Raw genomic sequence first — 19,993 nt, 5'->3', positions numbered from 1 at the left:
AAAGACAAAAGACAAATAAGATAGACATGCCCAGGACTTGATGGCTGAACACTGAATTATACAAAACATTAAAGAAATACTAATAGCAATCTTTCATAAACTGTCCCCGAAAAAATGAAAAGGAGGGATATTTCCAAATTTATTTTTACAAGGCCAGTCTTATGTTCAAACCAAATGTGAACAAGAATACTATATAAAAAGCCACAGTCCATTGTCTTAAAGAACATAACCCAAATGTTCTCAATGAGATACCAGGAATCTGAATCCAACAGCACTTAAGAAGGTCATTGTCATGATGAAGGGGAATTCACCCCTGGGATTCCAGGATGGCTTCACAGGTGGGAATCAGTAAGTGTGATGCACCGCATGACCAAAGTGAAGGACAAGGCCACAGGACCAGATCAACAAGTGCGAAAAGGCTTTTGACGACATTGAACGACCTCTTATAATGAAAACACTCAGCAAGTTCTTGTAGAAAGAATGTCTCTTCACACAGTAAATGTTGTCCATGGCAAATGCACAGCTGATGTCACACTGAGTGGGGAAAGGCTCAAAGGTTTTCTTCTAAGAAGATCAGGACCAAGACAAGGATGCCCACCCTCACCACTTCCATTCAACACAGCACCGGAAATCCTAGCCACAGCTATTAGGCATGAAGGGGGGAAAAAGCATCAAAATCAGAAAGGAAGAAGTTAAGTTGTCCCTATCTATGGATGACATGATCTCATATATAAAAAACTCTATCAAAAAATTGTTAAAGGAATTTAGTAAAATCACAGGGAAAACAACCAACACACACAAGTTGGCAGCAATTCTACACACTAACAATAAACTACCCAAAGATTAAAATGAAGAATTTCATCTACAATAGCGATTGTCTAGGTCAACTTTTATGCTGCTGTGACCAAAAGACCTGAGAAGAACAAATAGAGGGAGAAAGTTTATTTTGGCTCCTGTTTTTAGAGTTTGGTTTATGGGCAGCAGACTCCTTAGCTCTGGTCCCAAGTGAGGGAGAACATCTTGGTAGAAGGGAGTGGTGGAAAAATGCAGCTCAAGACTTGGCAATGGGAAGCAGAGAGCTTTGCTCACCAGGAACGACACATATAAACCCCAAAGATATGCCCAGCCACAAACTCTCTGCTTACAGTCACCATCCAGTTAATCTATATCAGTGGCTTAAGCCACAGTTTTGGTTAAAGATCTCATAAGAAAATCATTTTACCTCTGGAAATCCTCGCACTTTCTCACACATGAGCTTTAGGGGGACATCTCATGTCCAAACTGTGACAGCTGCAGAATTAAACTACTTAAGGATAAGTTTAACCAAGGAAGTGAAAGACTTGTACATTGAAAATTATAAGACATGAATACAATAAATTTGAAAAGATGCAAATGAATAGAAAGATGTCTGTGTTCACTGAATGGAAGAATTAATACTGGTAAAATATCCATAGTTCTCAAAGTGATCTACAGAGTCCTATCAAATGGCATTTTTCATGGAAATAGAAAAGCAAATCTAAAACTCATATGGAAACACAGAAGACCCTGAACAGACAAAGCAACTCAAGGAGAAAGAACAAAGCTACAGGTATCACAGTTTTTGACTTCAAAACATACTACAGAGTTATAGTAATCAAAATAGCATAAAAACGGACACAAAGACTAATTAAATAGAATAAAGAGACTAGAAATCAACCTGCATATTCATAGTCAATTGATTTTGAAGAAAGATGCCAAGAACACACAGGAAAAGACAGTGTATTACATAGATGGCACTGGGAAAACTGGATATCCATAGGCAGAAAACGAAATTACATCCCTGCCTCGAATCATAGACCAAAATTAATTCAAAATGGATTACAAACTCAAGTGTAAAACCCAAAACTATGAAACTACTTGAAGAAAACTAAGGGGGAAACTCCATGCACTGATCTGATCAATGATGTGTTGGATATGGTCCTAAAAGCACAGGCAACAAGATAAAAACAAATAAAACAAAACAAACAAAAAACCAAGTGGGATTATATCAAACTCAACTCTGCCCAGTTAAAGTAGCCATCAATAGAGACGACCTGTGGAATATCATAATGTACTCCTTGCAAAACAAACATCTGACGACAGGGTAATATAAAAAAAATATTAAGGAATTTAAACAGCTCAATGTCCAGAAGACAAATAGCCAATTAAAACATGGGCAAAGGATGTGGGTAGACATTTCTCAGAGAAGACACAGCAGTGGCCAGCAGGTATACGAACAAAAGCTTTAGCTCCCTAATCATCAGGGAAATGCAAATTAAAACCACCATAAGATGCAACCTCACACCTACTAGAAGGGCGGTCCTCAGATCAGCCCAGGTGCCCATCACAGATGGATGGTAAAGCAATGTGGCACTTGTAGACCATGGAGTCTTATTCAGACCCAGAGAAGAAGGAAACTATGTCATGTGGTGGCAGATGGACGGGACTGGAGGACATCATGCTAAGTGAAACAAGCCAGACTCGGAACGTCAAGGGTCAAATGTGCTCCAAAGTCTATGCTGGAACAAATTAGGGGGAGTCTGCAGGGGTGGGGCTCCCATGAAAACAGAACAGGGATCTGTGAAGCAGAGGAAGGAGATTGAGGGATGCGAGGAGAGAGGAACTGCAGAATGAAGTTGGCAGAAATACACTGTGTCTGTATATAAATATATCACAGTGAATCCCACCTTTATGTAGTCTATAAAACACTGATTTTTAAAAAGTTGCAAATAAGTAGAAGGAAACCCTGTAAAGTAGATGAGAGAGAATGGAAGGGAGTAGGCAGGGAATGGGAAGTCCTGGGGACAGCCTTGGATGGAAATGGAGCAAATTATATTCTATGCTCATAAGATGATGTCAAAATGAAGCCAGATGTTATGTACAACTACAATGCACTGATACAAACAAAAAATAAGAATGCAATGAAAAACCAAAGACAACACATGTTGGGGAGGATGTGGTGACGAGGGAAGCCAGCACACTGTTGGTGGGAATGTAACTTGGTACAGCCATTGGGGAACACGCTATCATTTTATTACATGCCCCCCTTACAGATATATGCAGTCACCTTTTGGTATTGTTGGGAGATTGATTCCAGGATTCCTGCAGACACCCAAATCCATGGAACCTTATATCACTCATATAAAGCATTTGCAAAATCCGTGATGTCCTCCCAGCTTTACCTTAGCTCACCTCAAGCTTACTTGTGATGCTTGATACAATGTGAATCCTTTGTGGGTTGTGGGTTATATTGTATTTTTTAAAGAATAATGACATGAAGAAAAACCTGTGCAAGTTTAGCACAGATGCGATTTTTTCCAAATATTATCACATGTGAGTTTGGAGGACCAACCCCTCATACATATAAAAATTTTCATATGTATACTGTAATATGTGTACTAACATATATGCTCATGTAGATATGTATAGTAATATATAGTGATATACATATAGTATTGTCACCAATACATGAGAAATGGTGGCAAATATTAATATTAAAAGGAGAATAAAGAAGAAACACTCCTGTAAATCTCAAATAGAATTTTAGAATCCTAGACTTCCCTGGTGCCGAGGGAGACCACATGGAGCACAGGAGAGTTTCTCGTCATGGCCATGTGACACACAGTTGATCCTTTGCCAAGGAACAGAGCTGAGGCCTTAAATGAGACCATGTAGGAAACTGACTGGGAATGAAGCAGAAGGTGGATGCAGTATTAAAGGGAATCACCTCACTCTCCAACTGGAAAACAGACCCCACGCAAAGAGGCTCTGAGGACGCATGGCCTAAGTAACTCTGAGAAGGTGGCCCCTGCCCGGTCCCCGCGGTCATGTTGGAGGGAGACTCAACATGTTAGATACTCAGACAGCAGCAGAGAAATCCCAGCCACAGAACCTCAGACTTCATAGTTCTGACAAGAAGAGTCAGTCTCTTGGACAGGTTTCTCTCCTGGCCTCCACCACTCAGATTAAAACAAAAATCCAGAGCACCTCTGCACCCAGGAGGAGAGTAGCTGGCACCCTCCGGTTCATGCCAGTCTGGGGATGCAAGACCCTGGATCTTCATGTGGAATCACCCACTGGCAAAGCCCTCATCCTGTTTAGTATGTGGGTGGGCCTTGCTCCAACAGGCCTGCCAAAAGTCCTCTGGAAAGTGTTTAGAGAAATCATCATGGAACTTATTTCTTTGTTGCGTTTTCCCTAACCATATCTTAGACAGTTGGGTCAAAGGAGTAGAATGAAATTAAATTTAACAAAAATGCTTGCACAGAAAGGAACTGCCAGAGCCCTGAGCAGAGGTGAAGGGCTGACAGGGCTCTTTAGGGAACTCCAGCAGCCCTGCCAGGAGGGTGAGGAACAGAGACTGGGGACATGAGGTTATGGGACAAATCACCATTTGCTTCCACTTTCTTCTAAATATTTACTGCATGCTTTTTGGAAGTCCAGACTCACAAATTTTCTAAATTTCTGAAGAACTTAGACAAATTCATTAGAGGGAGGGCTCCTGGTTCTGTTGACCTTCCAGTCTACTTTGTTCTTTTTGCTGATTAAGACTTATTTCTAGATTCTCTCCAGGAGCCTTTTGGAGTCGGGGCCATTTACAAGATCCATTAAGTCACCACCAAGACCTCAGGGTTTGAATGGCACAGTCAGAAGCCAACTTGGCCACATTTTCTACCTTTTTTCTCTCTTTCTGATTTATGCCTTGTGGGTATGCAGCTTGTGCCCTTGATCTTGGGTATCTATCTCCTACCCTTAGCTAATTAGAGTTCCAGCAGGGAGAAGGTGGTGGCACCTGAAAGTCCAGTCATTTGAGAAGAATCTAAAGAAGAACAATTTGCAAAGTTGGGGCAGTGTCCCAGGGCGAACAGCAGCTCTGAGCTGTTACCAGCTCCTGGCCTGGAGGGCCCAGGGGAGGAGGTGTCCCAGAGCAACAGGACAGTGCAGCAGCTGAAGAAATGAGATGAGCACCCTGAGGACACTCCTCGCTTGCCCAGGGACCCAAGGGTTCAGCCAGCTCCAAGCCCCAGAGCAGGGGCAGACAGGGAAAGAGGGGGCTTGGAGGGGCACATGCAGGTGTGCAGCCCAGGCCGCTCCTCTACACTGCACAAGGTCAAAGAGAAGGTCAATGGCAGGGATTCCCCACTCGGGCTCTGTCCCTGCTACTAATACTCTGCATACAGCTCAGAGATCATGAGCTGGTCACCTCTTCTGTGTAGGATTATCAGATTTAGATGATAAAAATTCAGGCAGCAGTCAAATCTGAATTCCACATAAGCAACACAGTTTTAGTAGAAGTATGTCCCACACCATATTTGGAGTATATCCACACTGAACATTCCTTGCGATTTGTGAGACATTCACATTTTACCCGGTGTCCTGTAGTCTATTTGACCATCTTCCCTCTTTGCATGAGGTTACCATTTCTATCAGAGAGGACAAGGGAAGATGCACTTCCACTGTGATATAGGATATGCAGGGTTAGTCCTGGGAGTTTCACATTTTTGCTTCTCTTTCCAATTTAATTATGGTGTCCTCCCCTTTTCAACATGGCGCTCCCTGTGTTTATCCACTTGCTATGTCAAGACTCCAGCGAGAGTGTACTGATGCTCATCTCCTGAGTTCATTACCTGGGAGAGTGGAATTTTTATAAAAGCCTCCGAGCACGGTGTTTCTAAAGGTAGGGAGCAGGGACCTAGGAAGCTGGGGCCCAGCAACTAGACTGTGGCCTGGTGGCCATCAGAGGACTCCAGACCTGCCCCAAGGACAAGGGAGAGCCGGGGAATCAGTGCAGGAGGTCCCACAACTCTGCCTTCATGGCGCCCACAGGGACCCTCACCTTGTCCAGAGCAGGAGATGCTAAGAGGGAGCAGGGACGTGGGTCAGGACTGGGGGAGACAGAGAAGTGGTGGATGTCAGCACTTAGGGATGGGGTCTGAGGCCCCCCTCCCATTTGCCTCCTTGCGTCTCGGTTGACTCCACTCACATGGACCAAGCAGAGGCCTCAGGGCTCCTCCATGGCTGGTCCCTGCACACTCATGTCCTCTGCTGTCCTCCCGCTACCTGCTCTTTCCACTGTTCTGCGGTTCCCAGGCACAACCATGGCAGGCCCCGGGCCCCTTCCTTTCCCTCTCCCCTCCCTCCGCCCGCTGACTCATTCGCTGGCCCTCCCAGGCCAGCTCCTTTCCAACTGCCCACACTCATCCCTCCCTGACCTGCGAACCTGCTTCATTTTTCTTCTGGGCATCGATCGCGGCCTCCTGAATACATGATTATTGGTCTGTCTCCCTTGTTCCAGAATACAGACCCCAGAGAAGAACGCTTTCTGTCTTTCTGGCCTTTGTCTACCCTGGGCAGCTGGTTTCTGGGGTGCAGTCTCCAGCTCAGGGTAGACCCTCTGAGTGCCACAAAGCACCCTCCCCCATGGTGCCACCCCAAGTATTCATGCTGGTGGCACTTGCCCTGCGTTCACCAGCCAGCTGGGCAAACGGCCATTGCCGTTTAAGAAGTAATGATCAGGAGACCTCCCTCCTCCTTCATGAATAAAATCAAATTGTGTAGAAATGGGAGCTATCGCCATCAAGATCCAGCACCCAGCTTGTCGGCAGATAATCACTTCTTTACATCTTTTTATTCACTTGTTTCAGCTATGACACTTCATCGCCCCTTTGGAGTGTACCAGGGATCTTCGGGTCCCCCAGTGACACAAACCAGTGCACTGTTGGAAGATGACTGGTCTTTCCTGTCCACTGGAAAGAGTCTGACATCCGTTGACCTTTGTACCTAGAGGCCACTAAGCTGCTCTGCTGTCACCACATGGCTGCCCCATGTCCCCCTACAATGCTTACATCAACAGAAGCCTTGAGCATCCTGCTCTCAGAGTCCCGCCTCACTTTGTACGCATCCTAAACTACACTGGCCCCATCAGCCCTGTTCACCTCGCCCATGCCTTTGGCTGGCAGTAGGCTGTTCCCAGAAAATCCCAAATCCCCTGGGGTCTTACACTGTTTTATGTTATGTTGAACTAAGGGGCAGATGAATGGAAAGATTTGAGAAAATACCTTGATCTTTTCAAGTAGTAGGTGAATGGTATTTGAGATCAGAGACATTAAATGACTTATGGAGACGGTCGTTAGCTGCAGCACCACATCCATGGCTCACCTGTGTTTTCATTTCATTTGTATTTTGTGTGCTTTTTTGTTGACAAGTAATTGCATGTCCTCATAGGGGACAGAGTGACATTTTGTACAACTGTTCATTGTGTATGGATTAGCACGGGACACTTAGGCTGCCCCCATCTCAAGCTCTCGCAACACTCTCTCTGGCCACACGTAGGATAATAGGTCCCGTGCCTGGCCTGGCCAAGCACCTGAGGGTTCAGTGGGCTGGAGCGTGTGAGGCTGGTGGTGCTCGTTGCCAGGGAGGCCAGGATAAAGGACAGCAAACAGAGCGGGTAAGTCCCAGTCCAGGGGCCTGGGAATCTGAGACGGAGGGTGGGTGGGCTCAGCGTGGAGGATGGTCTGTCCCAGGCCTCCCTCCTGCTTCCTGTGGCTGCTCTTCACCTGGTTTCTCCCTGTGTGTGCCTGTCTGCACAGATTTCCCTTTTCTTTTCTATAAGGAGACTGTTCATACTGATCCAAAGGTCCATCTTTCTCCATTATAACCTCATTTTAACTAGTTACAAGGGAAAAACTCTGTTGACAAATAAGGTCACATTCTCAGGCACTGGGCATTAGGACTTGGACACATGTACATGTTTGGCAGGACAGAATTGACACACAATAAAGTTCAGGTTCATCTGGAACAAGATTCAGAGAACTAGTTAGTTCTGAGAAATGGCAGCCTGGTTCCAAGACCCAGGTGAGCCTGTTTGGCAGCCATTTCATAGGCTCTTTGATGTTCAAAATCAGCAACTTACTGTATCTCAAAAGTTCAGTGCAATCACACAGCTAAGATTTTCCAGTTGGTATCTCACCTGCACAGTGCTCTAAAGTCTATCGTTGTTGGAACTCTCCAAGCCCTGGCTAAGACAAATAGGAACAAGACATAGAGGCTGGCCTCGCTGCCCTGTGAGAGCAGAAGTTCGTTTGCTGGGCTCCGCCGTTGAGGAAGGTCTTTCTGTGATCCCCGAGTACTGACTAAGTGATGGGCAGCAGAAGGGAACACCGCATTGCTCTTGGCCACCTCATCTCGTGTTCCAGGGCTCAGGAGTGAGACTTCTCCTCTGTGTACTCCTACACATGCGCCCAGGAGATCGGGCCATCCCGTACCTGGACACCCCGGGCCTGGTCTGTGGAGCACTGGAGACTGGGCCCCCCCTTGTGGCGTCAGTGGTGTCTCAGCTTCTGCTCGAGTTCACGTGTGCATATGGCCCTTGGCTCCCCTGTGGCCCACGGTGCTGCCCTCCAGCAACGGGGTGATGAGTTTCATCTAAGCATTACCACTTCTGACTACTTCCTGGAGCTCTCCTCCTCCTGGAGACTGTTGAAAGTGCCCTTTCTCCTTCCAAAACTGTCAGCACATCTCCCCCGCAGTCACCTGCCACCCAGAGCGTGAGTGGAACTGCCTTCCAGTCAGCAGTAACTGATTCAACCCCATGGCAACCCAGCTCTCGGATTTCTATGGTTCTGGATCAAGAGACATTGAAAAGATCATCTCCTAAAATACGTCTGGGTGCCCCGCTGGAGTATTTAACAAGACTCAACAGTGATTCATCACTCCGACGAGGAACGATTCTTTGAGTCAGTAAAACTGCGATACGCACAGATGGACGCGGCTCTCTCCTCCAAGGGCCAAGTTGGGGGAGGCTCGAGAAGGAGCCGGAAAACACAGGAAGGCTGCAGGCTCCACAGAGGGCCGGCCTGGATGGAGAGGGGCCCTCTGTGGCTCTTGCCCAAGGCCCCCAGGTAGGAAGAGCCCCATCTCCTGAATCCTAGCCCAGGAAAGTAGGGACATCAAGGACAGGGAAAAAAATTAAATAGAATGCATTTGTTTTAAAATTGAGTAGCCTTGGGGGGAAGATTTGCACTGAGGACTACATATCTGTCTCCTTCACCTCTTAACTCAACTGGTGGCTTCATGGAAAATAAAAATATGAATATGCAGCAGGAGAGGAAACACCCGTGATGAACGCTAGCAGCTGTCATTTGCACGTGAAGAGTGAGAACTGCCCACTGGGCCCTCCTCTAGCCTTGAGTGGGCTCCTGTTCCACGTGGAACTGAGAAGCTGAGGACGAGGGGGTGACTGCTACCTGCTGGTGTCCCCTCTGGCTGCCGTGGTTTTCTGATTCTGACTCTGCACCACATCCACCCTGAAGACTTGGAGCCTGTCTTTCACCCACTTTCTAAGCCCAGGACTTAGAAACCAAAAAAAAAAAATGGCCCATGTACTCACCTACCCACCATGTGCAAATTTAGGGAGGGCCACAGAGCTGGGAGTGGAAGAATTTTAAAAAGCTCCCTGTTTCTTGCTGGCCTCAAACTAAAATTCAGCATTTCTTTAATTATTAATGTAGCAACAAGCCACAGTAGCTTTAGCACCTGTGACCATCATCAATACAAATTATTAATGTTCTTGTCCCATTTCAGATATATTTTATTGCTTCTTTAAATTTTCCACAGACAAGAATCTAGTTTTTATTTAATCTGTTAAAGAGGAAGAACATATCACAATCCTGTGGTCACTGCACTGTATTAGTTGCCTGCTGCGGCCATAACAAATCCCCACAGTCTTGGTGGATTAAAACAATACAACTGTATCATTTCACAGTTCTGGAGGCCATAAATCCAAAACGGTCTTACTGGACAAAATGGAGGCTGTAGCAGGGACAACTTCCTTCCAGAGGCTCTTGGGGACAATCCGTTTCCTTTTCCAGCTCCCAGCAGTGGCCCACATTCCCTGGCTTACAGCCCCCTTCCATCTTCAAAGCCAGCAATGGCAGATCAATCTGTGTCCACTGCAGCACTCGGATACTGATCCTCCTGCTTCCTGCTTCTGCTTTTAAGGCCCCTTGAGATAACACGGGCAGGGCTCACCCAGTGGCCCACATCAGCTCACGTCAAGGAGAGTGGATTAGAGACGTGATTCCTTCCCCAAACTTAATTCCCCCTTGCCACGTAACAAGGCATTCACAGGTTCCAGGATTAGAACATGGACCTCTTTGGAGAGTCACTAGTCCACCTGACACATATTAACAAAAATCGGATAAGTTTTTCCTTCATAACAAGATGTTTTCTGCATTTAGAAATCCCAAGGAGGATTCCGCCGTGTTCTTCAGATTGCGAAGATCTCTGTGCCCACCGCAGGCCAGGAACCCGTGGCTGGAGACAGGGAGGCCGATGCCGCAGCTGCTGCTTCCTTCAAGGACACCTTGTGAAGGGACAAACCTATTATGCTTCTCTACAGATGGGGAAACGGGTCTCACAACGACTTCTAGAGGCCACGTCGCCACTGAGTCAGCAGGGCTGACCCAGGTCTCCCGACCCCGAGGGAGCCTCCCTGTGACAGGCCTTCTGGGCCCCAGAGTGCCCTCTTATTGCCTGATCTTCCCACCAGGAGAAAGCAAGCAGTAATGGTGACCACAGTGCTTTTTCTTCTTAATGGTGCCTTTGACCACACTAGAAAATATCTTTGAGAAATGAACTGCAGTTGTTTCTGTCACCCACCTTCCTGGGCTGTCGGAGGGGCTTTACGAACAGGCACCCATGAAAGGAGCAGCCTGGCCTCTCTCCCTGACTGCGGCCCCAGAAGGAGCCCGGGACTACTTGCTACCAGTCTCAAGGGGCTGTCGGACACGCCCTGGGCTGTGCTCAGCCACGTGCCTCAGTGTGCGACCTTCCTCCTGTGACCTGAGACCCCTCAAACCACAAGCCTGAATCTTTACATCATCCATGTTCTGTCTCTTTAATTGAAGGGTTTAACCTTGACCTTATTTCCTCTGGATTTTTCAGGTCCCAACGACTGACATCCGGCTGTGCTTGTCCTTCCCCGTCCCTTCTCCCTTCTTTCCTCCCATTTTTCTTCCTTCCTCCTTTTCTCCTTCCATCCTTCCCTCTCTGCATAGCATCTTCATTGTGGACTTGGAACTCAAGTCCATCTGCTAAATTCAGCTCTGCACTCAACACCCACTTATCGCCACTGTGGATGGATGTCGCTGCAGTTCATCATTTGTCTCTGGCTCACTGAAGAGCTGCACCCTCCTCTCTGCATGAGTCCAAAGGAGTGGAGCTCTGGGACACTTCCAAAGAGCACCAGAGTTTATCGCTGGCAGTTCTTGAAAGTGTCTGGTGGGACCTACCAGGGGACACAGGTGTCTCCTAGACATGCTCTTCTGTTGGGCCAGCTCTAGACAGGAACAGGCTGGGCTTGGATAGGGGAGAGAATGAAAGAACAAAAAGAATGGAAGAAGAGAAGAGGGGCAGGGAGAAGATCTGCTCATGCCCCAGCTGGGCGTCCGTGCCTCAGGACTTAGATTGGGGCAGCAGCGATGGCCTCGGGCACAGAGCTGGGAGGGAGGCTGCTGCCTGGTGCCACTCTCCACAACTGTGCTGCATCCACCTCTCATTCCTGTCTTGCCCCTCCTGGGTGGCTCTGCTCCCTCTGGGAAGCCATCCTTGCTGGGGGAGCTGGGCACAGCGGGCATTACGTTAAGATGCACTCAGTGAAAGACGCTTGACGGGATCAGGATGATGTGACTTTGTAAAGCAAAACAAACAGAGCAAAAAAGAAAAAGAAGAAAGAAAACCCCGAGGGAGCTGCCAAGGCTCCATACTCTGTTCCCTGTGAACTTGGAGTCCCCTTGGGTTTAATCAGTACAGAGGCCCCAATTTACTTCTGGGGTGAAGCTGGGAATTTAGCTAATTATTTTAAGTGTGAGACATGGTGGAAGTTGTGCCTCACTCCTGGGCCCCGTCTTCCCCTGGGGGGAGAACGAAGGGCCCTTGTTACTCAGAGGCCTGGAGAGACATCTGATGCTCAGCCAGTTGGACGACGGATCCTGTGAAAGATCTGGTTTTGTGGTTGTGGCTACCCACTTCTTGGTTGAAAATAATGAGCTTTGGGCAACCCTGAGAAGGAGGAAATATATTTAACTCACCATCACTCACAGAACAGACAGACCCTCGCCATGGCAGGCAGCTTGGTCTAGGCAGGAACTGTCAGAAACTCAACATGGTTTAAAACGCCACTTTTCCCTCTGCAAGGGAAAACACGGGGATGGAGCTGTTTCCATGTAGGTAAGTACTCTCACATGCTAAAATCTTGTTTCCAGTTATTTTTAACTGATGCATTTGCTATTTGATTAGAACAATCTATTTATAGCATACTCAGGAAAAAAAATGTCCAGTATATTCTAGGAAAAAAAATTTCTATTTCTCAGAGCTTTCTCCTTCTCTTTACAATGGCTGATGGATCTTCAAACTCTGCTTTCTGGAACTGCAGAGATGCAGGAGCTGTCTTGACTGTCTCCACTCGGGGGACACTTGGAGCCCCTTAATTTCCCCATCTGTGTGCAGGATGCTTAGCATTACTAAGATCTCTGGCTGTTGCTGAGGTTTGGAGTGGCCTTCAGAACCTTCTCCCTTCAATATGCCAATAAAAGTGCTCCTGGGGACCTCAGCTCATCAAGTAGAATAACTCCTGGAGGGGCCTCAGGGTCGTGATATGCAGGGGCCCTCCTCTAAAATCCCACTGTGCTCCTCACATCCAATTCCTGTGTGTAGCCATAACAGCATTCTTGACTTTTAGTACTCACCAATAGCTCTGTTTCTTAATCAAAGTATGTGTCCATGTGAAATGAGCCAAGGAACTATATTGGGCGCACCCTCATTCAGGAAGATGTTCAAAGTGATACAGAGAATGACAACAAAACCCAGTAAGATACCAAGTCACACCTGCCAAGTAAGGCCAGCCCGCAGTGTCCCTGCCTGGCACTGCTCTCTGGATTCCTATAGGTCTCCCAGAGAAGCTCTGGAGAGACTAGTGCCCTGCACGCCTGCATTTGGACAGCACGCGGCCAGTTGCAAAAGCTCCTCTGTTAATGTCACAGACAAAGGGCGCTGTTAAGGCTCCTGCACCAATGGATCTCCACGGCCTGGCTCACGGGCACCAGGGCTGTGACTGTGCTCATAAAATCTGGTTCTTAGATTAGCAGCAAAGAATGGGTGTCAGCTGCCGCAGTCCCCTCTGAGGGTTTGACACTGCTCTGTGGACACTGCTCCTACCTGGGACACTTCAAGACACATGAGACACATGGAAAACACAGCTAGAATTGCCCACCCACTGGCTTCGCAGAGGGACGGTGGACGGAGCCAACAGTTTCCCACTCTGTGCTCCTCCTGGTTGGATTCCAGTGGCTCAGTCAAAGTCCCTTCCTTCAAATACTAAGTGGCCAATCGTTTTTGAGAATCAGCGATGGACCCAGAGTGGCAGCCTGTGATGAGCCAGGAGCCTTCTCCAGCTTCCTGCAGCACATCTGCTCCTCAGAAGGTCAAATCTGTGGCCACAGCCAAAGGAAATGTGGATCTTGAGAAGATCATATCAAGAGTCACTAACAGCAGTTGTGTTCCACCAAGAAAATTCCAGATTCACTAGTTACATCCAAGGAGAAGAGTTTTAAAAACTGCTCCATGGGAACTATTGGAATGGTGGTTCTCTAGGAGGTACCACTCTCTGTGTTTCCTTGTGTTATTAAAATATGAGCCTCACGTAATAGGGAAAATAGTGGTTTGCTGGTAATCAAAAGAAGGGAGAAAAGCATTTTGCCCTATGATACTGGGCCAGCGACCCCACATCTAAGGCACATTGTCAGAGAAGCTACCCTTGGATCTGGAAACAGATCTTCCACGTTAAAATTACAGCGACAACTGCTAAATAACCAAATCTGATCTCAAGAGGTTGTGGGTGAGGAGTGACGTACTCCTGTGTCACTCCTCACCCACACACCAGGCACTGGCAGGAGGCTGGAGGCTCAGCCCTCGGGCACACCCCCAGCTGGTGACTGGCTCTGCTCGCCCACTGCCTTGGGCCCTGGGTCCACTCTTGTGCTTTCACCCCTTTGGAGCTGCCCTCTGACAGCACCAACGCCCACAGGTATTGGCCAAGTGTCCCTGGGGGAAAATGGGTGCAGTGAGGTTCTCTTTCTTCCTGAAGTGGAGCAATCCTAACTCAGGGACCCTGTAGGTAACCTGGTTGTAGGGAGGGCAGGGAGGAGACACTACACCCTCGGGTGGGACACTGTGCACTCTAGGCACTTACCACTCTGATTTCTTCTACCTGTGACGCTAAACAGCCCCACTTTTGTAACTCTCGGAAAACATTTCAATGAGTCAATAATGAAATTCCTGGATTGGGATATGCTGAGGTCCTCACTATACCCACAAAGTGTGAACTAGCCTGCTATTTATATAACACCAAATAGAAGGTGCAAGACCTAAAAGGTCCGGCTTTAATTTTTCAAATACCTCAATTGCAAGTTTCAAATGCAAACTACAAGTAGTGAGAAGACATGGAACAGGCTAATTTAAATCAAATTAAAGTGTCCCTAGCAGTTTGGCATTGAGTGTGTAAACAATATTCTGATGGAAAAAATCATGGTAAATGCTGGGTTCTGGGGTGAGGGTGTTGCTAAGTAGTGGGGGTTGGCGACGAGACCTGAATTGGGTAAGCTCCTGAGGTCAGTACACAATGTTGTCGTTGCTGCTTCTTTGGAAGAAATCACAAGGGGTTGTCACTGAGAAGAGTTGGGGATTTTGTTTGGGAACTCCGGTGTTGTTGGAAGGTGATGTCACTCCAGGGAGTGTGGAATGCTACCTAGGCAAGGCAGGGACTTTCACTGGGTCCTTGGTTTCTGAAAGCACATTCTTGGGTAGCCACAGAAACCAAGAAAATAAATTAGTTAAGCAGAATTCACAAGGAATTCATGAGGCATTTGCAAGAGTCTTGACTTATGCTTTGAAGAAAGGGCTGGGTCCCCTGCCAGCCCAAGGATCCCCACTCTTCTGCCTACGCAGGGGTACTGGGGGTGCCCTCCGTCCACTCAGCACAGGCTGAGTGGCAGTGAGCAGCCTTCCAAGTACAGTAGCTGGAAGCACACGCTCCGGTGAGAACCCAGAACCAGGCAGAAACAGGAGCAGGCCCCAGCCACGGCCTCATAATCTGCGGAGTTACAAAGATTCCATCCAAGCATTGTGAAGCAAATCAGAATGGCAACAGAAATCAGATTGTACAAGCAATGCTTGGATTTTTTTTTTTCCCCCTTGAAGGGGAAAAAAAAAAAAAAACAAAAAACCAACAACCTGCCTCCAAACACTAAAATAAATGATAAAAAAAAAAAAAAAAAAAAAAAAAAAAAATCACGGTGAAACCACTAATGAATGTAGCTAACTCCAATATTTAAATAAACTCATTCAGGCTCTTCCCCAGTCAAAGGTGATCAAGTGGAGGGGAGAACTTATTAATTTCAACAGAGCTAATAATTTGGTGACACATTCTGGCCACTTTTTAAATAAACCCTTCTCTTAGGAGTGTTATGGTTTGGATGTGAGGTGTCCCCCCAAAGCTCACGTTTGAGATGACATAGGATGATGCAGCAGGCTTCCTTCAGCCCTGCTCTGGCAGGGGCGGGGTGGGGGGGACACGGAGGGGCGGGGGACACGGAGGCGCCTTCCCAGACTCCTGGGTGAGTGGGCCAAGGACACTCGACGGTTGCCCATTCTCCTGTGCCCACGTAGGTCTTCCTCTCCACAGTGAACTCACAGCACCTTGTCGCTCTGGGGTTGAGGAGCAGCGTCCTCCAGGTCCAGGGCGCCCCTGAGCCGGGCCTCTCCTCCACCCACTGGCAACGGGTCTCCCCCGCGCGGCCACATCCTGAACTGCGCCGGGGGCCTCCGCAGGCCAGGGCCTCCAAACGCTGGCCCATTTCTTCCAGTGCTTTTCTTCAATAAACCTCAGGGAAATTGCATGGAAACGGAAGGAGACCCTCACTGTTATACAAAATTACATACAAGAGGAAGTGAGGGGAAAGGGGAAAAAAAAACAAGGGAGAGAAATGAATTACAGTAGATGGGGTAGAGAGAGAAGAGGGGAGGGGAGGGGAGGGGGGGATAGTAGGGGACAGGAAAGGCAGCAGAATACAACAGACACTAGTATGGCAGTATGTAAAAACGTGGATGTGTAACCGATGTGATTCTGCAATCTGTATACGGGGTACAAATGGGAGTTCATAACCCACTTGAATCAAATGTATGAAATATGATATGTCAAAAAAAAAAAAAAAAAAAACCTCAGGCCTGGGCCTCGCCTCGCCTCACTGATCTTTTGACCTTTTCCGGACCCTCCCTTTCTCAGCTTTCAGCATCCTTTGGTCTTTACTGTGGCCAGCTTAGCTCCCTCAGCGTGCTCCCCTGCTGTCTTCTCTCTGTGGGAATATGGTAGTCCCCTCCTCTGGGACCTGAGACCCAGCGCGCATGGCACCCTGCCCAGCCGGGTCTCTACCCAGCACCTACACCTGTGACGATGTTTGACTCATGGACGGGTCACAGTGCAGACTGACAGTGACTAACGATAAGTTAGAACACTTACAACAGGAATCAAAGTTATGTAAATGTGTTGTCTCTAGCTTATTTCTGGAATTTTCCATTCAATATTTTCAGAGTGCAGTTGACCATAGGCAACTGAAATTAGAGAGCGTGAAATCATAGATCAGGGGAGTACTGTTCTAGCAAGTGTCCGCCACCCCATGCAGAGAAGCCAAACAAGATGGGGCTTCTCGGGTCTCATGTCTCCTCTAACAGATGTCCTCTGCCCCTGGACACAGAGAGGTGGGTGCTCCAGGGTGCCCTGTGTCATACATGCAGTGTTGACACCAGAGTGTAGAAGATACAGTGGTTTGGAAAATAAAATCCATCTTGGGAGCAAATGGAAATCTCAAAACAAAACTGTGCATATGGGTATTGAGAATAAAAGAAATAAACGAAAACTAACATATTTAGAGGTAGAATTTTAAAATCAGAAATTGTACAGAACACTGAAGGACACATTAAGCACAGTCAAGAAGAATTAAAATATCTCCCAGGAACCAGATCATAGATTGGAACTGGAAATACATTTTGAGGTTTTGGTCTCAAAACACTGAGTAAACAGCTCAGGAGAGATTGTGTAGAGAACCCACGTGGAACACCCGAGACCCTGTGCTGGGTGTGAACTAGCAGGCACACATTTTTCTTTAAAAATGTGCTTGTTTTTCTTTAAAAATGTGCCTTTCAAAAACAATGAAAGCAACAGCCTGAAATAATTTAGGAGAAACAATGGCTAACACAAAACAAAGCTGATAGATATGGTAAACTACATTCCTTGTCCCCAAGAACAAGGGGCGGGGCTGTCACTGTGGTCCCTGATGATCTCCTTAGGCTCACCCTTCCACCCTGTGTTCTGGCAGATCAGGGAGCAGGGAACACTCTTGCTAGTTCTGCTACATCATACTTACTGCTCTGAAAACACTGTTCATTGTTAGGGCTCTGGGGTAGGAAGAAAATGCCCCAGGCACCAACGTAACACATCAGAAAATACGAGCTTATCTTCTTCTTGGTGATGAACCATGGCACCCCTGAATCTTTGTTTTCTCTTTTGATGATACATAAAACTGATCAGATAGTTCAATATACAACAGACAGATAGTCCAGGTTACACCACAGCATATTCTACAGCAATATCTACTAGGGCTAATACAATGAAAGGTACTGACATTCATTCAAATGGAAATGATTTTTTTTCCTTTATGGGGCTGTTTAATAGCATGCGTAAATGGACCCCATAGAATAATTTCATTGCATTCTTCATTTTCTCTCTTGTGTTAGTAAATGTGGGAAAATGTATAACCTGTGTTAAACAGCATAGCTATTGAACCATTACTGGTATGTGTTTGGGGATAGAGCTTCTCAAATCCCTTGTACTCTCTCTAGTGAGTCCTCTGGAGGGAACAATTCTGATTTAGAATGCAAGGATGCAGAGTGGATCAGTGGACCCCTGGATCCCAGAATAGTGGCAGGGTTGTAAGGGCATGTCTCAGAGGGGAACAAAGAGCATGTGAAATAGTGTTTTCAAGGAGGTCTGTCTGCAGGATTTATTTTTATTTTTTCCTTAAAGAATGACTTTGCAGTTTTTATTAAAATCTAGAACTTCAAGATTTATAGGTTTATACTTCATATTTCTCAGAATTATTACAAATTACTCTAAGTGCTAGTGGGCAATACTAAATAGCTTTTTCAAATATAGCACACTTTTAAAAAGTGTGGTCATTTCTAAGTCAATAGTTTCTTTGTTTCTAAAAAATTTATAAATTGTCACTTTATCAAAGCTATATGCTATAATTAATAACTTTTAAGCTATTATTTTGAAAAGAAAAAACATTAACTAAGTTACAAGAACAGTCCAATGATAACCCACAGAACCCCTCCACTTGGACTTTCCTCTTGGTAACAATGTTACATTTTCTCCAGCACTTTCCCCCCCTTTTTTTTATCTAAAGAGAATAACAATTATTGTTGCCTCTGCTGCTAAGCAATCTGAGCATTGAGTTGTATGCATGATGCCTTTTTCCCTGAAGTGCTTCAACATTATCTTCTAAATACAAAGGCAGTCTTTTATGTAACCACAGAACAATTATCAGCTTGAGAAAAGCAAGATGCAACTGTGCTCATGTTTCATTTTAAGAACTTGAACAGGGTAGTGCTATAAAAGTCTAATTAAAGGTAAAAATGCTTTTCCTTAATCACAAACCGTCTTTTTTGACTCTTTGCTGCAAGGAACAATCTGGAGTAAAAGCTTCATGCAGGTGAAGATGTCATTATTCCCAGGAGCACAGCACTGCCAGAAAGCTTGTACTTATGCCCAAGCAGACAATTCTGCCCATTCCAAAGATTATTCTCCAGACTAGATTTAGCAGTTAAGTCTCTTGTGTGTTCAAGACTAAGATGATGTGATTCTTAGCTACGTTTTTTCCAACATGGTTGCTGTGATCCATGGATTTGGGAACGTGATAGATTTTTCAAAGGAGTACACTCAAATTTTCTCTTCCATATATAACCCTCAAACATTGACCTAAATCTTGATTTATTTTGAAATACACTTGGCATTTGTGCCATAGGTTTGGATTTTAACATTCAGCGGTCCACCAATGACATGGTTGTTAACATTTTAGGTTGATTAAAAGACCTTGGAATGATGTCATCTTTTGATCTCCCCTTCCCTGCCAAACTGTTGTTCAAAAAAACCAAGTCTCCGAACTGACTTCCGTTAAAATTAATTTTTTAATAACTGCTTGGTTTTATCACTACTTCCCCAAATGCTAATTAATTCTAACTCTAAACTGTGTAATTATAATACTTCTGCTGAAATACAAATTATCTGGTGCCCCTGGGGTGAACAAGTTAGAATATATTTCATGTTCCATTCAACAGAGGAAATGCCTTGTTTCTTGGACCATGGAAACAATGTAGCAGCCCTGCTGGCTCCCCTCCCCCAGACAGTTGCAGTTCCCTTTCTTCCTCTTTAGCAGAAGACTGAATGGAGCTGACAGTTGGCATCCACTCAGTTGCATGCCCCTCTCTGTGGGGCTGAGAAACAGTGGCATGCCAAGCTATTTCTGGCCAGGCACTGCGACACGGGGAGACTCCAGGAGTCTGAATGTACTCGATGGCCTAAGTGGCAGCCCCTGTACCTGCAGAATGGGAATTGATGTCGCCATGGAAACGGAGCAACTCTTCCTGGTCCTGTCAAAATCCATCTCTCTCTGTGACTAGGCAGGGGTCAGAAAGAAAAGAAACTCCATCACCAGGGAGAAAATATAGGAACAGAGGGACTCCAGGGTGCTCCACGGTGTTGGGGAAATTTGGCCTTTTCTGCTAAGATACATGCAGATCATGATGTTTCCAATTCAAATCTCTTTATCCCCCATTAGAAGCAGTGAATCCAGACACTTAA

General features: G+C 46.3%; 1 protein-coding gene across 1 annotated transcript in view; it reads right to left on the bottom strand.

Moving 5' to 3' along the window:
- The window catches only part of Dscam (DS cell adhesion molecule), a 678,135-nt gene that overhangs the window by 364,516 nt on the left and 293,626 nt on the right, over nt 1–19,993 (bottom strand). The gene's annotated exons all lie outside the window — the stretch shown is intronic.

The sequence above is a fragment of the Callospermophilus lateralis genome, chromosome 10 (genome assembly GCF_048772815.1).
Source record: "Callospermophilus lateralis isolate mCalLat2 chromosome 10, mCalLat2.hap1, whole genome shotgun sequence".
In the NCBI taxonomy this organism is placed as follows: domain Eukaryota; kingdom Metazoa; phylum Chordata; class Mammalia; order Rodentia; family Sciuridae; genus Callospermophilus; species Callospermophilus lateralis.
Note: the sequence above shows the minus strand (reverse complement) of the source record. Positions and strands in the feature narration are given on the sequence as shown.